The following is a 22,703-nucleotide window of genomic DNA, read 5'->3' on the forward strand; positions in this document are numbered from 1 at the left end:
TATGTTGGAAATATGTAATTTGCTTTTGATTCTGATTTTACAGGGGGTTGCAACTAAGAGATTGCCTTGAGTCTCAGGAAAGACTTCAACTTTGGCCTTTTAAACTGTGTTGAGACTGTGAAAGACTGCTCTGGCACCATGCCAGCCTGCCTGCTGCCTGCTCCCTGCCATGATGGTCATGGACACTAAACCTCTGTAGCTGTAAGCCCCAAATAAACTCTATCTTCTCTAAGTTGCCTTGGTCATGGTGTCTTATCTTAGCAATAGAAACGTAACTAAGATAGCAACTCAAGGAATAATTTTAAAAATTGAGCATGCTAACATACTATAATCCAAAGCTTTGTCTGTATGCTGAGGAATAACAACAGGACAGTGAATTAAAATCTTTGCTTTCTGTACAGTTGTTTCTATAAGAACAGAAATGTCTATATATGCATTCAATCTGTGGCCAGTTATGACATACCATGCAGCCGAATTTGAATAAGGTGTTTCAGGTTTTGTCTCTTGGCATTTTGAGGGTGTGCACTATATAAACTGGGCATATTGTATGTTCAGAAGTAAGGCTGCAAAGAAGTCATGTAATGTCCTGCAGAAGAACGCTCCTAGGAACACTTCGGATTCTTCATGTAACTAATTTTGAATTGATTTCTGGTCATCACACATTCTGAAAAGTTTCACAGCAATGAAAATTTCACCCCACATTCATTAATGTGATCCCACTCACAGATTAAGAAACTGCAGTTTCAGAGACTGGTTCTCTTGAGCCGGTCTTGTATCTTTGGTTCTATGACTGAGTTGTGTTATATCAGGGAGTGATTTCTTCCAGAAGTTCTTATGCTTATTATGTAGTAGAGGAATATATGTGTTCTTCCACAAACAGGCATTTTCTGTGTCCTTTTTCTTTCTGGAAAGTAGGGCCCAGGGCATGGCTTCCCAGTCCCCCTGACTTGGGTCATGTGGAAACCCTGTTTGTGTCCAGGGAGTGAATATGCTCTGGATGTGGATGGCGCATAGGCTGTTTTCCTGGTCATGCAATTCATCTCTGCAGCGAACATGACCAGACTGGGAATACCTGCAACTAAAGGCTAATGTGGGACTTTACTTCAAGTGGAGGTTCCTTCCTAGGTGTTCCCATTCTATATTGACTATAAAGAAGAAGCAGTAGATTTCATAATGTGGCTGTGTGTATCTATTTAGAATGGCCTGTTGAGGGTGAAGGCTATAGATCTAAAAAAAAAAACTCTCCTTTGCAGACACTTCCTCCTTTTGCTTTTGTGTTCATGGTCACTATGCAGTGCACCAGGTGCATGGTTGCCCTGTCTTGAATTGTTAGGGGGGTGTACCCCTGCGTCTGTCTGTCACCTTGGGGTAGATGCCTTTTCTAGATTTCCTGCCCTGGGAGAGGGGTGAACGATTGGAACTTTTGCTCCCATTTTTATCCCATGTCTGTGCGTAGTAAGTTGACCTTTGGTTAATGAGCTTGGGTATCTCTAATGATTGAGAGTCGTCATGATGAACTAGCTCTGTGTCATTTGTCAAAGCTTCAGATGATTTGGAGTTGACTTGGAATACTGGCCTTTGTGTGCCAGGACTAGTCATTGTTTTGCAAGACCTCTTGCATATGATTCCCTTGCTAGACAGGCTAGGGCAGTACCTGTACCTCACTCACCCCAGAGTCAAATCCTTTAAACTTCAATGCCTCATAGGCTTCCAGCTCCTAGGGACCTATGTCTCCAGGCACCCAGTCCCGCTGTAGCCCCCCTAGCGCTAAAAACTTATAGATGGTAATGAAACATCTCCAGTTCCAGGACTGTCAGCTATGTTGGCTATAAGAAGTGCTAGGATTTCGTTATCCTCAAGTGCCGATTATAGAACTTAAAATATGTGTTGGCTGCCTTTGTCTTCTAATGTGTCATGGCAAAAATGCTGGTAATTATGGACTTTGTATGGTAATTATGGATTCTTTGTGTAGAAGGCCAAGCTCATTATGTTTTCTAGAGAGTGAGTGGCTCTGGGGACAGGGGATGTGGGGTACTTGCCATCACTCTGGTGTAGCAAATTTTCAGTACATCTTTGGTTTTTCAGAAAGAAATGAATATCTAGATTTTTATGTTAAGTTTCTGTATCTTAAAATTACTATGGGATAAATAAAACACATGCACAGATGGGTAGTTGGAGATCATCTTTCCAGTTCAATTTCCAGTAAAGCCTGTGAGTGTTTAGTTGTGTGTATGTAGAGGTCTCTGTAAATGTGTTTTCTTACTATCTCTTAAATTCATGTGAGAGTCTGTAATTTGCTGGAAGTTGGGAAGATGTATTGGTTTGCAGAAGGTTAAATTAAAGACTGCTGCATGAGAAGTATGAGGTTTCCCTGAAAAATGCATGAAAATGAATCTAAGAAGGCTAGGTACTTCCTTCCATGTTGTCTCCTAGAAAGCCTCAGAGGTCACTGGAGCCAGCCCACTGCCTCTCACAGCTATCTTGTTTTGTCGGGGAGAGGCAGCCTTAGCCTGCCAAGATTCTGTGTCTGTGGTATCTCTGGAGTGTCTATTTTAATTCCTCAGACTCTGGAGGCAGGGCTGGGTTAAAACTGGCTATGAGCAGGTAGGTGGTAGGTGAGAACAGTGGAATCAAAACTCAATTCTCTACCACTTCTAAGAGCTGTAGACTATTCTGAGGTTTTACAGCTCACCTGGGGCTGCTAAAATCTAGGTCAGTGGGATTATGATATGTCTGGCCCTCTGCCAGGTAGGGCAGTTAGTGGGATGTGGGTCAAGTGTGATGCAGTTTCATTCATTTGCAAGTCAAAAACTTCCCTTCTGTGTCCCAGACACTCAGGGCAGAGTAGAGGAATCCTGTGTTCCTGCCTATGGCAGTAAAAACTAAGGCTCAGCTCTTTACACAAGCGGGTTCTGTGTGATCTCAGCCCTCCTGCTTCAGCCTCTTGTCTCTTAGCCCTGCTATTCCATTTCTAAATGGAGGCCTTAATTCTGGTTCTCATTAGCTTTTGGGTTTTGGGTTGTACAGGTAGATACACAAAGTATTTGTATGTTTTTCATATTAACTTTTAATCTTAAAATAGGTTTTAGATTTGGAAAAGTTGTAAGAGTTGTGCAGAGCTCTCTGTGTAGCAGTGACCTGATTTTCCCCTTTGTGAACATTCAGGCACTGCCATGTTATGTCTGCCTGAACCACAACAGTAAAACTCAGCATTGGCAGAATACTGTGAATTGTTGTTTTTTAACGTTTATTCCCTCCCATGTTCTATTTCAGGATTCAGTCATAGATCCAAACCCTCTCCCACTCTCCTTCATATCCATGGCTTCTTTTTCCACTAATTATTATTGCATGCACATATGTATTTGTAGATGGATATGCATATATATTTCCTAAATATAACCTTTTCAGTCTGTATACTGTTACTTGTATGGATGTTTTCAGGGCAGACAGTTTCACACTGGGCAACTGATTGGCATGCTCTTCCCTGGAGAAGACTCTTGTCTCCTGCTTCCAAGCTTACTAGGTTGCCTGTAGTTCTTTGTGTAGGGTTGAAGCCTTGTGCGCTTTTCCCTGTCCACATTGGTGTCATCCTTGTTCAGCTTATGTTTGGACAGTTGTGTTGATAAGATTTTATGATAGTACTAGGGGACACAAACTCAGGGCGATTTTCCTGGTACTCTGGCTCTTAAAATCTTTTCACCTCCTCTTCAGCAGTGTTTCCTGAGCCATAGGTGTTGGGAGTCTTTTGTAGACATATCCATTAGGACTGGGCTCTACAACTCTGCATTTTGATTGGTTGTGGTTTTCTGTAGTGGTCTGGTCTCTGTCTGTGGCAAAGAGAAGTTTTCCTTGATGTGAGGTGAAGACTACATTATCTGTGGATATAAGGACAGATGTTTATAGATTGTTGTCAGGGATTGTGCTGGCTTAGTAAATTAGAGTTGTAGATTCTCCTCCAATAACCGTGATTTCAGTAGCACCAAATAGTTAGCTAGGGTGTTTTGCCAACATGTAGGTCTGTGAACCATATGCATGCCCCAAAAGGGCATTGACTGTCCTGGAACTATAGTCACAGACTTCTGTGAGCTTTCATGTGAGTGCTAGGAATTTTTGTGCCTTTCTGTTGGGATCTACTTTTTAGAAGAAAGTACTTTCAGTTCTTTTAATTGATTCTGGTAATACTTATATCTACTTTAAAAGTAATGTAGATGCACTTTTTAGTCTTAATTTAACAGTATTTACATTATTTTGTCTATCCTCTCAGTATATTTTGTTATTTCTGTCAGTTCAAATACAATAAGATACTGTATACACTCTAGTACACATTGTATTTTTATGTCTATATAAGAATACTTTGTATAAATATAGTATATATGTATATATATATATATATATATCAATGTTTTATTAAATCCATACTAATCCTAATTATATGTATTTAAGTTTTATTGACTCTTGAGCTATGTAGAATGCCAGAATTTCACTTAAATGTTTTTATTCTTTGAGAATTTCATACAATGTATTTTAGTCATATTCTCTCCCCAGTCTTCCCCCATTCAAGGTTCACATCCATCTTTCTACATTCTTCCCCAACTTCATTGTTCTCTTTCTCTTAAAAACAAAAAACAAAAACAAAAAATAAACAAAAACCAGGAAACCTATCAAATCCAATTTGTGCTGTCCATATCCTCCTGGGTGTGGTGCCATCCATTGGATGGTGGCGGGCCTACCAGGATCCACCTTTAAATCAAACTGACTCTCCTTCCCCTAGAAGCCACTGTCCATAGCTCCTACCTTAGAGGACTTACAGGTGAGGTTCATGAATCATTTCCCACTCCCTGTTAGAATGTTGACTGGCTTGATCGTGGCGCGGGTGTCTCCACAGCTGCTGTGAGTTCATGAGTGTATCCTGTCATGTACAGAAGACACTTTGGGTTTCCATACCTCCCCACCTCTGATTCTTAGCATCCCTTTTCCTAGCCATTCTGACCATGGTGGGGTGAAGCTTCAAAGGTTTAATTTGCATTTCCTAGTTGCTAAGGTTGATGATCATTTTTTGACATGGTCCCCTTTCATTTTTTTCTTTTTTCTTTTCAGAACTCTCCGTTCAGATTCATAGCCCATTTTAAAACCTGATTGTTTTCTTGACCATTTTTTGAGTTGTTTATGTATTTTGTATATTAATCCTCCATTGGATATATAGATGGCAGGGATTCTTTTCCACCCTTCCTCTTTAGATTCCTTAGACAGTTTCCTTTGCTGTATACAGCCTTTTAGTTTTATGAGGGCCCACTTGTCAAGTGATGGCCATATTCCTGGGGTTCCATTCTGAAAGTCATTTTGTGTGGTTCTGCCTATGTTTTGTTTTTTTTCTTTTCTTTTCTTTTCTTTTCTTTTCTTTTCTTTTCTTTTCTAGAAGCTTCAACATTTCAGGTTTCACATTGACATCTTTGATCCACTTGGGGTTGATTTTTATTCAGAGTGCTAGGTATGGATCAATTTTGTTCTTCTACATGTGGATACCCAGTTTTCCAGGTATCACTTGTTGACGATGCTTTCTTCTTTCCAGTGTATGTTTGTAGCCTGCATGTAATAGACTTTCCTATGTTCTCCTACCCTATGTACCATGTTCATGTAGAGCTCTGTTTACTTCCCTCAGAGGAATGCACCTGCCTGCCCATGGAATGCCTTGGACAAGATGTTTCCTTCTTCCTCAACATATGCTTTTGGCATCTTTGTCAAATCTCAGATGGTTGTGGTTATATACACGTGTGTATACATATGTAGTATGTATATATCATGTTTGGCTCTTCAGTTTTTCTGTATTGGTCAATATATGTGTTTCTGAGCTGGTGCTGTACTGTTTGTATTACTGTAGTTCTGGTAATCACTTCAGCATTGTTCTTTTTGCTTAGGATTACTTCTTCCATCTGGGGTCTTTTGAAGTTCCACATGAATTTTAGAATGGTCCTCTCTTTTTCTATGAAGAATATTGTTGGAATTTTCATTTGGATTGTATTCAATCTGTAAATTGCTTTGGGTAGAATGGTCATTTTCTCAGTACTAGTTCTGTAAATCCATGCATATGGGAGTCTTTCCATATTCTAGTGTCTTTTTTCAAAGATTGAAAGTTTCCATTGTAGAGGTCTTTCACCACTTATTTAGATTTCTTCCTAGATATTTTCTTTTCTTTGAGGCTTTTGTGAATGGGAATGTGTATTTTGTTGTTGTATAGAAAGGCTACTGTTTTGTTTTGTTTTTGTTTTTTTGTTTGTTTTGGGTTTTTTTGGGTTTTTTGGGCTTTTTTGTTTTTGTTTTTGTTTTTTTTGTGTGAGTTGATTTTGTATCTTGCCTCTTCCGTGAAATTATTGATCATTTCTAGAAGTTTTCTGGTTGTGGCTTTGGTATCTCTTGGGTATTATATTATCTGCAAGAAGGGATAATGTGACTTCTTCTTTTCCTATTTGTGTCCTTTAATTTCCTTCTTTTGCCTTATTGCTCCAGCTAGTGTTTCCAGGACAATATTGAAAACCATTAGGGATAATGGGCAACCCTGTCTTGTTCCTGATTTTAATGGGAGTGCGGGGAGTTTTATTCCATTTAGGGTAATATTAGCTGAGGTTTGTCAGTTGTAGCCTTTATGGTGTTGGGGTTTGTTCCCTCCAGTCCTGCTCTCTTTAGGACTTTTATTGTGAAGGCGTGTTAGATTTTTGTGGAAGACCTTTTTTTTTTTTGAGTCTATTGAAATGATCATGTGGTTATTTTCCTTAACTCTGTTTATATTACTTATTTATTGACTTCCAAATATTGAATCATCCCAGAATCTTTGAGATAAAGCCAATTTGGTCATGGTGGATGATCTTTTGATACATGTCTGTATTTGGCTTACAAGTATTTTATGAGGATTTTTGCAACTACAGGATATTGACCTGTAGTTTTTGTGTTTTGTTATGTCTTTAGCTGGTGTTAGTATCAGAGTAATATTGGCTTTGAAGAAGGAGTTTGATCATGTTCCTTCTGTTTCTATTTCTTTGATTAATTTAAAAATTATTGATTGCAGATCTTTGAAAGTCTGATAGAATTCTGCTGTAAACCCATCTGGCCCTGGACTTTTTCTTATCTGGAAAGTGTTTTATTACTCCTCAGTCTCCTCATTTGTTACTGATCTGTTTAGGTTGTTGACCTCTTAGTTTTATTTTGGTGGCTTGGAGGAATCTAGAAATCCATCCATTTCTTTTAGATTTTTAAACTTGATGGCACACAGGTTTCTAAAGTATGCTCTTATATTGAATTTCTTTGGTGTCTGTTATAATGTTTCTCTGTTCATTTCTGATTCTGTTAATCTGACGTGTCTCTTTCTTCCTTAGGTTAGTTGCACCAAGGGTCTGTTGATCTTGTTTGTCTCCAAAAAAAAAACAAACAACCAAATAAACAACCAACACTCAGCTCTTAGATTCTTGGCATTGTTTTCTTTGTTTCTATTTCATTAATGTATGCCCTGATTTTTTATTTCCTACTGTCTATTACATTTGGATTTGGCTTGTTCTTGTTTTTCCATATTTCTGAGTCGTATCATCAAGTCATTTATTGGTGCTCTGTCTGGGTTTTTAATGTGGGAGCTTAGAACTATAGCCTTCCTTCATAGGGCTGCTTCTTAATGTGCCCCAGAGGTTTGTTGTGTGTGTTTTCATTTTCACATAGTTAAAATAATTTTTTTAGATCTTTCATTTCTTTCTTTGACTCATTCATTACTCAGTAATTAGTTGTTTAATCTCTGTAAGTTTGTGTACTTACTAAAGATTTATTTGATATTGATTTTAAGTTTTATTTCATTATGGTTAGATAGGATACACAGAGTTATTTCAATGTTTCTGAATTTGTTAAGATTTGTTTTGTGACTCAGTATGTAGTCTGTTGAAGAGAGGTTCCCTTGGGCTGCTAAGTAGAATGTGTATTCTTTGACATTTTGGTGGAATGCTCTGTAGATATCTTTCGGGTCCATTTGATCTATGCTATAATTTAATTCTCATGTTTCTCTGGTCTGTTGTTGTCTGTATAACCTGTCTAGTGGAAACAGTGGGTACTGAAATCACCTAATATTGAGTTGGAGGTGTGGATGGAGCTCACCAATCTGGATTGGTGCTGTGGCAGGTTTGGGGCCTGGGAAGTGTATAGGTAGGGTAGGATAAGATGGACTCACTGGGCTGAGCCAGAGTGTAAGGGGTGCATGCTGGCCTGAGCTTGGAGGTTGGATGTGCTGTGAGTGGGATAAGTTCAGGAAGACACATGGAGTAGGGATTGTGTACAGGGTATATATTCTGGCTCAAGCCTTGCAGTCTGTTTGGAGCATTCAGGGTCTTTTCTCACGATGCTTGTACACTGGATGTGCAGTTTTGGCTAGGTCTGAGTTTTGGGGTGGATATAGATAAGTTAGAGTGAGGCAGCTTCACCAGGCTAGGGTGGACCAAGGATGTGTGGGCCAGTCTGGCCTGAGAGGTTAGATATAATGGGGCCAAGATAAAATCAGGAGTGTGCAGGCCAGGCTAGCATACAGGATATAATTCATTGCCCAAGTCCAGAGTTGGGCTGGGCACAGGCAAGGTTTATGAGATGGCGACTAAGTCTGAGAATTGGGGAGAGTGCAGTCAGGACTCATCTTTCTGGACTGGAGTATGTCATGTGCAGGCAGAGCTGGCACTGGCAGTTGGATGTGGAGCAGGCAGGAGAAGGTCAGAAAGGCACAGTTTTGCTTTTGTTTTTGTTTTGTTGTGTTTTTGTGTTTGAATAATATTTTTATTTATCATTTGAGAATTTCATACAATATATTTTGATCATATTCTTTTCCCTTCCCAACTCCTCTAGATCCTCTCCTCCAACCCACTCTACTACATTTTCTCCCTTGGCCTCTCTTCAAAGAATGAATAAGATTCATCATGGAGTCCAGCTTGTTTTGGCCAGCTGGTCAACTACTCCTGCCTGGATGTTGTGTCTGCCCTGGAATGTGCCCTGGATACTGTTAGGTCTCAAAGAATCCCAGGACAAATGGCCAACTGAGGTGCCTATTTAACATATCAAAGCAGACTTTGGCTACCAGGCTGTAGCATGCAAGTACCCTCTAACAGTCCTGGCTCTTCTCTGCACCCCTCCCCCTACCCTAAACCTCTCCAGCCCCCCAGCTTCTCTTCCTATATAACCTCAGCCATTTGGGCTCTGTGCAGTCTTGGTTCCTCTTTGTTCTTTTGGTTCCCATATGCTCTCTTGGCCTCATGAATCTTCTCTCTTCTCCTCTTGCTTAAGCCCCCCCCACCCCCTCTCATGGCCCAGTTCAGTCTGGACCCTTCCAGATGCCTCTGGCTGTGCTCTCCCTCATATCTACAGTAAAACCTCTACTGTAACTAGGAGCAGTCATGTTTTCATTTTCATTCACCTCATGCTGAAATCAGAGATGAATGAAAGTTGAAGTCATGACTGCTCCTAGGTACAGTTGAGAAGATTTTTATTGTAGATATGAGGGAGAGCATAGCCAGAGGCATCTGGAAGGGTCCAGATGGAACATGGCCAGTTGAATAGACTGAGCCATGAGAAGAAAGAGGGGAGCACTAGAGAGGATGAGAGAGGAGCCAAGAGGTCAAGGAGCCAAAATGGCTGAGTTATATCAGGAAGAGAAGCTGGAGGAAGAGAAGCAACGCTCAGGCGCTGGAGAGGTTTAGGGTAGGGGGTGTGGGTGAGAAGTGCTGAGAAGAGCCAGGACTCCGTAGTGGGTATTGAGTGATGCTACGAGAACCTGGTGGCCAGCATCCACTTTGACATGTTAAATAGGCACCTCAGTTAGCCATTTGTCCTGTGTTTCCTTGAGACCTAACATATTCCAAGTATCACTCCACTGAAGAAAACTGACTCCTCTCCCTCCCCTGCCCCCCAGCAGCAATCAAATGCCAATAGCTCCTTGGCTAGTGGTTGGATTCCGTGCTTTCCTCCCCTCCATGTTGGGATTTTGTTTGGCTTGAGCTTGTGCGGGTCTTGTGCATGCTGACACAGTCTCTGTGAGTTCATGTGTGCATTTGTCCTGCTGTGTTTGGAAAACACTGATCCTTCAGTCATCCACCACCTCTGGCTCTTAGAATATTACTGCTTCCTCTTTTGCATAGATCCCTGAGCCCTACGGAGAAAGTTGGGGTGCAGACATCCCATTTAGGAATGATCATTACAAAGTCTCTTAATCTCGTCACACTTTTCAGTTGTGGGTCTTTATATTAATTTACATCTACTGCAAGAAGAAGCTCTGATGTGCACTGAGTGATGCATTGATCTGTGGGTACAGCAATATGTCATTAGGAGCATTTTATTGCTATGTTCATTTAGTAGAATAATAGTAGTAGGTTTCCCCCTAGGACTCATTAGCTGTGTAGCCTCCAGTTCTTGGCTTCATCAACAATGTCAGATATGAATTCCATCTCACAGAGAGAGGGCCTTAAATCCAAAGAAAAAAGTGGATGGTTACTCCTATGACATTAGTGGTGATATTGGTGTTATGAATTATTATGAGGGGACCTCAGGGGTATCCTGAGTGTTCAGGGAAACATGCTGGCATGCTGGGCAGATGCAGTGATGGGCTGCTGGTTGTTGGTTTTAATGCTGCAGTGCGGTGGTACAATGTTATTCATTAAGCGGCGCTGTTACTATGCGAGAAGAGGCATGACAAAAGTCACTATCAGAGTTGTATTAGGAGGAGAGAGGAGAGAGGACAGAGTGCAGTCAGGCCTGTTGGAAAGACATGTGAGGAGGAGAAGAGAGCAGAAAAGAGGGGAGGAGTCTGTGATCGGCTTTTTAAGGATTCCCCTGCACATGCGCATATGGGTTTATGGAGCTATGCTATGCATGCACAGATTACATGATCACTCTGCGTGCAAATTATGTGATTACTCAGTGCACAGATTACATAGGATGTAATGCCCCTTACTTGGCTCCTGAACTGCGCATGTGCAGTCGCAGCTGGGGGAGTGGCCAGGAATCTCAACACTGGTGGGTAACCCCCTCCATGCAGGCATGGCAGCAGGGTGGCAGGTGGACATTCACAACCCAGATGCTACATCCACATGGAAAGGGTTTATTATAATAGAGAGACAAAGAGAAGATAGGAAAGAAGAGAGAAAGAGAGGAGGAGAGAGAGGGGGGTCGAGGGGTACATACCTTGTCTGAGTGGAGGGAGAGAGAGAGGAAGGGGTGGAGTTTTTCCTTAAAAAGAGGCTTTTACATCAGGACACAGAGAAGCCCCAAGGGGTGGGTCAGAATATTAACATTGGACCGATGTGTATTTATTGACAGGCAGGTTGTTACTGTATCTTGAAAGTTTTTAGCATGTATAGCACCTTACAGCACCATGAATGATAGTCAGTAGGGATAAGGCTTCCAGTAGAGCACCAGTTAGATATCTCCAAGATTTATGACATACGTATGTGGTGTCCTCAGCAACAGGGTATTGCCATCAAGTTGTGGAGGGTATCCCATAGCATTGGCAATAGCTTGTAATGTTTGGGGGGGTCTGTGGGACCTCACACACTCAAAAAAGAGGTTAACTCATTTCTGGTAGTGGGGGCTTTATTTAGTAGGGTATGGTATCTAGTTTGCGTGTTCTTCCCAGTCATAGAGTAACTCCACTTAAACTCTGTTTATGTAGATACTTTAGGAAGCTTTCCAGTAGTAGGTGTTCATATGACATTTTCAAAAGGCCTTTAGTGGAGTTATTCTTCATCATAGTCTCTCTTCTACATACCTCCTATCCTCACCACATTTAATTCTTGCTCTTCCAGTTTTCCCTTTGTGACTCTATAGTCTATTTCCCTTTGCTTGGACAATCCTTTTCTCACCCATGATCCCTTACAAGTGAACTAATCTTAGTGGTTAAGTATACAGAATACCTAACCTGTATTCTAAATGAGACACACATATTTAAAGCTTCAAAGCTAAGATCCACATATAAGAGAAAAATCCAGTGTTTGTCTTTCTGAGTCTGAGTTATCTCACTCAGGATGATTGTTTCTATGTTTTACCTCGACACTTCATTTTTCTTAACAGTTGAATACTATTCCATTGTATAAAGGTACCACATTGTTATTACCCATTCACCAGCTGATGTTTCTGTTTTCTGGTTATTATGAGTGGAGTAGTAGTGAACATGGATAAGCAGGTCTCTCTTTGGTGTTAAGTATAGCCTCTTTTCAGTTCTGCTGTCTATGACCCCAAAACCACTACTTTTGCGCATTACTAAGTTCGGCTCCAAGCTTTGGACCTGCTAACATCCAGATGATTTTACCCTTAATGGCGCTGGCCTCTTCTTAATCATAGTGGGTTATTTTTCAGCCCCTGTTTACCACCATCAATTGTCTTAAGTACCACAGAGATCTCACTTTATTAGTGATAGTCTGTTGTTAATCAAAGCTGATTCTGTAGCCCCAGCTGACCCGAAACCACAGATTCTTAATTCAAGTACATCAGATGAATGGTCCTGAGAGTCTTTGCTTCCCTCTGAACTTTGTAACTGAAGCCTCATTGTTTGCATTACTTTCAATGCGTCACTTCGAGGCTCACACAGAATGGCCTATTAATCTTTGCACACTCCATGGATTTTCCAGCCCAGACTTCCAAACATTTCCACACTCCTCTCCCCAAACAACATGGCCAGGTCTGTCTCAGCAATAGTCTACATACTCAGGTATCAACATCTGGATTTGCTTTTTTGTTATGGTACACACCATGGCCAAAAACAATTTGAAGAGGAAGGGGTTAATTTGGCTTGGATGTCCTAATCATACTCTGTCATCAATGGAAACCAAGGCAGGAACTCATGCAGGTCACCAACCTAGAGACAGGAATTGAAGCAGGGAGTATTGAGAAACTCTGCTACCATCTTGCTCCTCTGGCTCCCTCAGCATGTTTCTTATAAAACTTAGGACCCTCTGCCAGGAGTGGCACTGCCTTCTGTGGGCTGGACTTGACCCCTCCCATATCCATTATCAATCAAGAAAATGCTGCACATACAGGCCACAGGCCGCTTCTCTCTTCCCAGACACCCCTAGCTTGTGTCAAATTCACACACACACACACACACACACACACACACACACACACACACACACACCACACCACACCACACCAAACAACAACAAAACCCCAACCAGCACACTGGGTCTCTTCGATTTGTGCTGCTTCTCCTTGTTCGCACGTTGAATAAGTCTTTCTTACCTCTTCACTCTTTCTTACCTGTCTCTTGGATTGGCATACTGGGGAGAGAGTGACTGAGCCTGCTGACAAGGCCCAAGGTTTTACTTCAGTAACAATACAGAGGTAAGTCTCAGTGAAGCTATTGATCAAAACATAAAGCCAGAGAGGAAATGCATTTATTTTAGGAACTAAACAGAAATCTGCTAGCCAACCAGAAATACTATCATTGCTGTGAGATAATAAGCAGTAAATTCTACATTATCAAGGAGTTGGGAATACATTTGTATTAATAGTTTTTATTGATGCACCAGTGATCTTTCTGGTAGCTATTTCATTTTTTGAGAATTATTGTATGAATGTTTATATGTCAACCATAGAAACATCACACACTACACACGGTGCATGCATATCTGCGTCTGTACACACATGTGTATATTAAATGTGTGTGCATTTATCCCGGCTTTTGTCTCTTTCATTGGCTAAGCAGCTACTTACTGAACTGATCTTGGGCTGTCATTATCATTGTCGGTCATACTACTCTAGGACTTCTCTCCTACCTCAAGACCTCTTGAGCAAATGTGAACTTCACCCTGCCCAGACTCTTCTGCTGGCTGTTAGCTATCCAGTTGTGAATTAGTCAGCTCCTTTGTTTTTCATCCTTTCAGCCACAAGCATTTTTCACAGCCCATTGCAGTGGTTTGAATGTGAATGGCCTCTATAGGCTCAGTGTTTGAATAATTTGTCCTCAGTTGGGTAGGTTTAGGTGGTGTGGCCTTGTTGTGAGAAGTATGGCACTGGGGGCAGGTTTTCAGAGTTGAAATTCTCTTGCACCATTTCAACTTCATTTCCTTCCGTTAGTCCTGCCACCATGATGGTTGACCATTGCGGACTCTCAGCCTCTGCAACCATAAGCCCACATAGCTTCTTTCTTCATTTCAACTTACCTATGTGTATGATACATGTGTGCAAACATGTGCCTTGGAACATGTGTGGAAGTCAAAGTCAACTCATGGGAGTCAGTTCTCTCCTTCCTCTAAGTTGGTCCTAGCAGTGGAACACAGGTTGTCAGGCTTGGCGACAGACACCTTTAGTACCACCTGAAATACCACTGAGCTATTTCGCTAGCCCGCTTCTTACTACTTTGTAGATGAAGAAGTCAGAGCTGAAGCAATCGGTGAGCAGATTAGAATTTCTCTGTGCTGTTGAGGCAGGTGTTGTGCTAGGTCATGTGACATGTCCATTCCAGGAGGTCATGCTGTCTGTAGATGGGAGTGATGCCACCATTTACTCAGCCCGAGGCATGTTTCAGTTTTTAATCTCACTTGAGAAGCTTTTGATTTTGCTTGTTTGTTTTTGTAATCCTTCAGGTGAGATTCCTGGGCTTTCAGGAATGTGTGTGTCAACAGAAGCTATGGCACACTTTCTTCAGGAAGGATCTTTGGTCCTTAGTGTGAATTTTGGATTGACTCAGTTTGGATTGGCTGAGTTGTGGCTTGACTGGCAGAGCATAAAGGGAATCACTAGTCTTGTACAGTTCTCAGGCATGTCCTGTGATATCAGCAGTACAGGTGCCTTGGTTATAGGCTGTAAAATTGACTTGTGGGCTTTATTCACTAATGTATTGTTTGTATCCTATGTGATTTTGTTTTAAGTGGTAGGTTTACTGGGGTAGATTCTTAAGGAGCATAGGAAAGTTTGGTCTCTTCAGTATGTCTGTTAGAATTGGACCCAGAATTAAGGTTGATCTTTAACCATTTGTTGTCACCAAGTATCAGTTGCCATTTCCTTTGGCTGGGTTCACCAATCAGAGTCATTAAGGCTTGTGTTCTAGACCAGTCACCACCTTATACCATAATACCACTGTGGTCCTTCTATCTAACGGGGGAAGTTCTCTCCCTTTGGCCAGGTAGAAGTGGTTCACAGAAGCTTATGTTTGCAGAAAGTTTACTATACTTTTTCAAACAGCCCTGACTGGCACTCTTCCTTCCTGAAAGAGCCAGGACAGTTAGCTGCAGTTTGGGGTATATGTCTCGGGGTATTCATAGGTTGTTCAAGATGGCTAACATTGGCATAAGGATAGTCTAGCTGGCTGTTAGTTCTTTTGCTCAAAGCATCTTGGGCACAAGATGGAGTCTAATGCTGATAGGGTGTTGTATTGCTCTGTCTCCATTATTTTTACTTATTTGTAGGGAAATAAACACCAAGAATGCTCATACTATAAGCTTAAACACATCCTGATGCTAAGAATGATTTTAACAGATTTTAGCAATGCTTAATACTTGCCTGACTAGGTAAAGGTCAATTCTCTTTGTCTCATTATGCTTTCGGAATATTCTTATTCAATTTTACAGTCTTCAGTTTTGAAGAATGGTGGTTTTTTTTGTGGCATTTGGAAAGCTTGTCACATAAACCTTCCTAGCTGAAGTCCATACATTAATTTCATATTACTTAGTGGCCCAAAGTTGCCTCTGTAAGTGGGGATTGGATAAATGGCTCATCAGGTAAGCAGAGCACTTGCTGCTCTTGCAGAAGACCTGGGTTCAGTTCTCATCACCAACACGGTAGCTCCCATAGTCCTGTCACTCTAGCTCTAGGAGATCCGATAGCATACACCTGGTGTACGCACACAATGCAAGAACACACACATACATATAAAGTAACTATTTTTGTATATTAAAATACTAAATTCTTTTTATTTTTTTCTTTAAGTTAAGATCTCTTTTCTGAGAAAGAAGAAGGAATTTTTTTCATGAGTTGCCCTCTACATGGGCTTTGGGTTCCTTTTCTCTGTGGTTCGTTTGTGGAGGGTTGACCTTTCAAAACACACAATGGTGGTTCTTTTAGCAAAGTTGTTATGTACTTGGTGCCATGTTTTTATTCCTGGAGATGTGTTAAGTAATAGTGTTTTGTTTAGGTGTTGTTGTAGTTACTTTTCACTTTCTGTGACAAAACACCACGACTAACACAACTTAGAAGAGTTTCATATGGGGCTGGTTCTCCGGAGTTAGAATCTGACCATCATGGCAGTTACCATGGCAGCAGGCACAGTACTGGAGCAGTAGCTAGGAGATTATGTCTTGGTCCATAAGAGTGAGACGGCACTAGCTGGTGGTATGCCTCCTCTGTCAAGCTCACACCTCCCAGTCCTTCCCAAACAGTTCTTCTGACCAAGAATTGAATATACATTACTATCCCAATAGGGAGGAAAGGGAGCGTAGTGAGGAAATACTGCACCAAAGCAAGACTTAAATCCAGCTGGTCCAACTTCAAATCCTGTAGCTCTGTGTCTGATGTCAAAGGGCTTCCACAGCCCCACCCTTCTGACTTTGTTTACCGCAGTATACTTCTCTCCCTTGGGCCAGGTTTCACTTCCTATATGCAATTTTCACTGACAGACATCCACAGCTCTGGAGCCTCCAACATCCTGGTGTTTCTAATTCAATCCAGGCTTCACTTTCACAGCTTTATGCAGTGCCCTCTCTGGGCCTCCGTGCAAACACCGGGTCTCAGCAGATCCCTTTAACAAAGGAGGTAGATTCTACAGCCCCTTACTCCTATATCCTTTTATAATTCTAAAGTCAGAATAGATGGCTGATGTTGCCAGGTTCAGCTGCCATCTTGGGATGGAGCCTGACTCCCCTCTTGAATTACATTTGCATAAACTTTCCTTTGTTGTATAAACTTTCCTTTATTATTGGAGCAGAAAATTCCTTAGGCATTTTGTTTTTCAATGGAAGCTTTGCAGGGTGTGGTCTTGCCCCAAGGGCATCACAACCTTTATTCCATTTAGAATGAAGCCTTTCCTGTTCTTTTCAGCACAGACCTTGCTGAAATGTTAAATTGCCTGGTGCTCTTTTTTTTTGCTTGAATCTGTACATTTTTTATTTCTTTTTGCTCTGCTTGCTCTCTTTTGTTGTAGACCTGCTTAAGAACTATGCTTTCTGAAATCTCCTCTGCCAATGAAACTAGACCAAAGCTTTTCAAGTTTTGCCTCAGTCACAATTTTATAACATGGGCAGAAAGCAGCCACATGCTTTGCCAAAATATCCTAAGAATGGTCTCTAACCCAGCTGCTAGTATTGTTCCTTCTGAAACTTCTTGAGTTGGGTCTCCATAGTCCACATTGTTCTCAGCACTATTGTTTTCCAAGATCTTACTAGTATGGCCTGTTAAGTCCTGCTTACAGTATTCTACCACTTTCCTAGTCTGGAGTCTTCTAGATTTGTCCTTAAATCAGCATGGTTGGGCCTGTTACAGCAATGCCCACCTCCTGGCACAAACTTCTGTCTAGTAACTTTTCAATTGCTGTGATAAAACCCCATGGCCAAAGCAACTTATAAAAAAGAGTTTCGCAGGGCGGTGGTGGCGCACGCCTGTATTCCCAGCACTTGGGAGACAGAGGCAGATGAATCTTTGTGAGTTCGAGGCCAGCCTGCTCTACAGAGCGAGATCCAGGAAAGGCGCAAAGCTAGACAGAGAAACCCTGTCTCGAAAAAAATTTTAAAAAGTTTCATTTGGGCCTCATGGTTCTAGAGGGTTAGAGTCTGTGACAGTAATGGCAGTGAGGATGGCGGCAGGCAGGCAGGCAGGCAGGCAGGCATGCAGGCAGACATGGTTCCACAGCAGTAGCTGAGAACTTATAGCTTGATCCACAGGTGCGAGGCAGAGACAACTAACTGGGAATGGCCTGGGACTTTGAAACATCAAAGGCTACCCCCAGTGGCAGATTTCCTCCAACAAAGTCACGTTCCCAATCCTTCCCAAACAGTTCCAGCAGCTTTGAACCAAGCATTCAAATATGTGAGTCTTTGGGGACCCTTCTCATTCATACCACTGCAAGGGTGCTATAAGGTCATGCCTAATAAGTCACAAAGGTTGTTAGAGTTGAGGCTCCTTCATTTGGGTTCAGATATCAGTTTCATTTTCTGTTAGTGCAATAATGTCTACTGTAAATCTCATGCCAGTTCCTATGCAGGACGTGGCAGCTATTCCAAAAGGTAGGATGATTGGTTGTTGGTGGCACAAAAAATGACAACATCCATACGGTGTTTAGAGAAAACACATAGACATTGAAACCACCATAACATGTTCCAATATTTTATTTGCTTCCTGCATTGCATTTGCAATTCACCCTTGTGTGGCCTAGGCTTATTTATAAATGGATATTCCATCCAACTCTCAGCATGGCCATGATGTTAAGTGGGATTTCATATAAAAATCATCTGTGGATAATCACACACACACACACACACACACACACACACACACACACACACACCCCTTACATATGTAACATCAGTTACTATCCCCCTCCCCCCGCCATTTAATATAGCTGGAAGAAGAAGCATACATTGGCAGTTAAACTACCATGAGATACTAACTAGCATAGTGCAAGATGATGGGTAATATCAAAAGGACAGATGATAAGAGTTGGGATATGGAGAAGCTTGCGCTCTGTTGCATTTTTAGTATGAATATAAAGTGATGTAACTGCTGTGGAAAACTCTGACAGTTTCTCAAAGGTTATACAAGGAAGCTGTGAGTAGTGATGAATACCTGTTTTCTCAGATAATTGGGAGGCTGTGAAGTGGTAGGGTCACCTCAGCCCAGAAGGTTCAAAACCTTGTCACTTTTAAAAGAAAAGACACTGAAAAGTTATATATGGTGTGTCTTGTTGCCTAGGAATTCTATTCCTAGGCATTTACCCAGGATATAAGGACATGCGTGCAAATGTTTGTCAAGTTACCAGGGAAACTGAGGTTTCCTTTTTGGGTTCCTAGTCTTAATTAGGAAATAATTTTAAAATGGACTCAGAAGGAAGCGCAAGGACAATTTTATTTGAATTTGATAGCAAACAACAGAAAAGGTGAAGGGACTGGCATTGGCCCAAGGCACCCCAAGACCAAGTTCTCAGCACAAAGGAGGTTTATTTGCCCCTGAGGGGAAAAGGGCAGGGAGGGGGTGGATAACAGGTAAAGATAGGAGATAGAGGACAAGGGAGAGGGGTCATGGGAACAAGGGGGAGGGGGCAGCGGTATTTGTCCTGGAGTGCAACATACTGCCTCTGGATAGAGACAGACGAGGCACATAGGCAAATGGTGGTTTATAAAGTGGGAAACCCAGGAATTGGATGTTGTGTTTAATTTTAATTGAGTATGTTAATTAGGTAAGCTAAAGGGGTTTTTGATTGCTGGACTTCAATACTTTAATATTTGGACTATAGTAGTCAGCCTCAGGAGGAGGAAATGGCCAAATAAGGGAATAGAACTTGGGGGCTAGCTTTAGGAATGTAATCTAACAGTTTTTAGCAAGGTAGAGGGAATGGGGGATTAGAGTAAGGATTGCCAGAGTCATGTTTGGCATGCTCGGGCTGGCTGGAGTCCCTTCAGTAGGCAAGCTGCAAATCTTGATATATATGCAAATCTCCTTAGAATAGGCAGATGGAGCAGAGGGAAGGAGAAGTCCATGACTTTTGCAATGGAGCTTAACAAACCTTGGTGGAGGGTGGTGAGATCTCAGAGCTTTAGAGGATGAGTCGGAAAGCTCAGGACATGCCAGGGAAAATGTTCTCAGACTTTGGTCAGTATTTAAAAAGAGATTTTAAAAGACCTGGTGGGGGGTGGGGCAGAGTTAGACCTCTCTAAGTTAGGATGCAGGAAAGTGGGCAGGCCACATGGCAGAGGGACCACACTGCTATATGGTGTGAACTCTACTGATAGCTGCATAAGAAAGGCTCCTCTTGGAAGGTTGAGCATATGTTCCCATGTGAGAGCAGTTGGTCCTTCCCTCTCCTGAGCAGGATAGAGTGCTGGGGGTGGGCCAGGTGACTGACAATCTGGATTAACTTTTGTGTGTGTGTCTTTTTGAGACAGGAACTCTGAATAGCTCTGCCTGTCCTGGAACTCAATATGTAGATCAGGTTGGCCTCAAACTCACAGAGCTCTTCCTGCCCCTGAGATTAAAGGTGTTTGCCACCACACTCCTGATGGGTGCATATTGTATGTCTGCACCACATTCAAGTGGTGTGCAAGGAGACCAGAGGAGGGCATCAGAGCCCCTGGAACTAGAATTAGCAATTGTGAGCTGCCTTGTGAGTGCTGGGACCTGAACCCTGTCCTCTGGAAGAGCAAGTGATGCTCTTAAGCACTGAACCATCTCTCTAGCCCTTGGTTTGAATCGAAAAGGAGACAACAGTCTATTTAGCTGTATACCCAGGGCAGGATGCTAAGTTTAAATTCTATTCCTTTGACTTTGCTTTACTGAAAACACTTCCTTTTCACATGGCAATTTAAGTTCTAAGGAGTAGCAAATAAGATGTTTAGTTCTGAAGTGCTACCAGGGAAATGGGAGTTAGGGTTCAAGCTACTGTAACAGTCTCCCTTCTGAAGAAGTAACCCTAAAATGATTTGGAAATCGGAGCAGAGAGTAGAGCCCCCAAGCACTTTTGACATTCCTGGCCTCCAGCCAGTGTAGACATAAGACATTTCCTGTTTCTGTCCAAGAACAAGAATTGAGGCTTCTGTCTCTCAGCTGTCTGTCCCATTTCTATCAATCACCATCAGGAGAAGCAGCAGACATACTAGCCTAAACATAGGAACAACACAGATGTCTACCCACTAGTGAATGGTGTTCCCACACAGTGGGGTAGAAGCTCTAAAAATAAATGGAGTGCAACCACACAGACAGAATCCAGAAAGAAGTGTAACTTAAATGATTTTACTTTATTGAATCTTATAGAAAAGGCAAGACTGTAGACTAGAAAGTCAGAAAATACTGCTTGGAAAAGAGATAGGAGATGGAGTTGATTGTAGAACTCGGGACAGAAAGCTATGTTGTGAAACTGGCGTGGAGGGAAAAGAGTACTACTGTACCCATTTCCTAAAGTTCACCAAACCACTTTAATGAATGGCGCGGATTATATAAATTAAGCCTCAGTAAATTGAGCTGGAACTTGGTTCACTCAACTGTCCCCTGGATTATGCTTTAAAATTGTGTTTTAAAAATTGTTAAGATTTTGAGAACTCTGTTCACAAGGGAATGAGTAGTCCTCCCAAGTGCCAGAGTGTATATAGTTTGGACTTTTCAGTGGCCCCTGCCTTTTGCACTGACTTACCTTCTTATGTTCCTCTTGTCTTTTTACACAGCAAATTTGGGCTAGTGTTAGAATAATTTAATATAAATTAAGAGTATGGGTGCAAGACAATCAACCCCTCCCCTTGAACTTCAGTTCTCAAAAGGTATTTTTACAGTAATTCTAAAGAGATTATGCCATCCCAAAATGACTATCTACAGGTATGAATGTTTATTTTTACTAAGTTGAAAGTAAACATATGTAATATTTTAAGTTGACTAAAGAATACTTTTTATATTAACCTTTTTACAGTCTCGATTGCTGACTATAGAGAGTATCGTTTGGGACATCTTTCTACCCTTATATATTATTTTTCATAATCTTAGCCCATGTTAGTGCTTATTTATTCCTTGTTGGATGATTTTCCTTACTAAATGCTTCTATTTTTATATCTTAAATATCTCTTCACATGCATCGTCTAGTTCTTTAATAGATACTAAGATGTAATTGAAAACAAATGTTAGGAGTTTCCTAAAAGAACTTGGAGAGTATCAAAATATACTTTAGGAAAAAAAACCCTCTACTACCATATAAAAGATAACTTCTCTTGAATATTTTGATACATTGATCCAGGTTAGCAGATTGTTCTTCAGTGACAGGGTCCTGAGAGAGGACCGGAGGTCAGAGGATAAATAGATAGAAGTTTGGATTTGGGAGTATTATACAAGCTGTGTCTTATGCCAATAGAACTTATTAAGAAGTACATCATTTTATATACTGTCTCCTGGGAAGAAATGGGGCAGCATCAGCAGAAACTGTCATATGATAGGGTGAAGGCAGCAGGAGGTGAATCAAACATTGCACAAGGGGAACATAGGGTATCTCAAGAGCATTACAGACAGCACACAGTGGCCTTGGGACTGAGAACTCTAGTCTCTTCAGGGAGAAAAGCTCTAAGCCTTACCTCCTTTGAGGCCCAAGTCCCAGTCCAAGACTGGACATTGCCAAGTTTGCCTCTGGGCAATGACACAGAACTAATTTTCTTTTGTCCCTTTATCAGGGCCTCTGAGAAGGCCTTGGATTGGTCTGGCTCTCAATAGCACACACCTTAATGGACAGATGTTTCTGGAAAGAAGGCACACCTTTCACTGAACCTTCTGAAGGGTGAAGAACTGATGGGAACCTGAGTGATTATAGAATGGTTGGATTGTGGCAGATCCCTACTCTAATCATAGTTTATCTTAGGTTACCTTTATCTCTTTCACAACTATTCTTCATTCACTTTTGTGTCAGACCTAACATCCTTAGGACTAGGAGGAAAAGCCCTTGAAATGTATCAATATGCCGCTAGCTCCCACCAACCAAAAGGCAGTCACATAGCGTCTGTGTTCAGTAGCTGAGATTTCCCACT

General features: G+C 41.6%; 1 protein-coding gene across 1 annotated transcript in view; it reads left to right on the plus strand.

The window, feature by feature from the left end:
* Vopp1 (VOPP1 WW domain binding protein) overlaps nt 1–22,703 on the plus strand; it is an 88,291-nt gene that overhangs the window by 15,811 nt on the left and 49,777 nt on the right. The window lies entirely within an intron of this gene.

This window comes from Onychomys torridus, chromosome 3 (genome assembly GCF_903995425.1).
Source record: "Onychomys torridus chromosome 3, mOncTor1.1, whole genome shotgun sequence".
Classification (NCBI taxonomy): domain Eukaryota; kingdom Metazoa; phylum Chordata; class Mammalia; order Rodentia; family Cricetidae; genus Onychomys; species Onychomys torridus.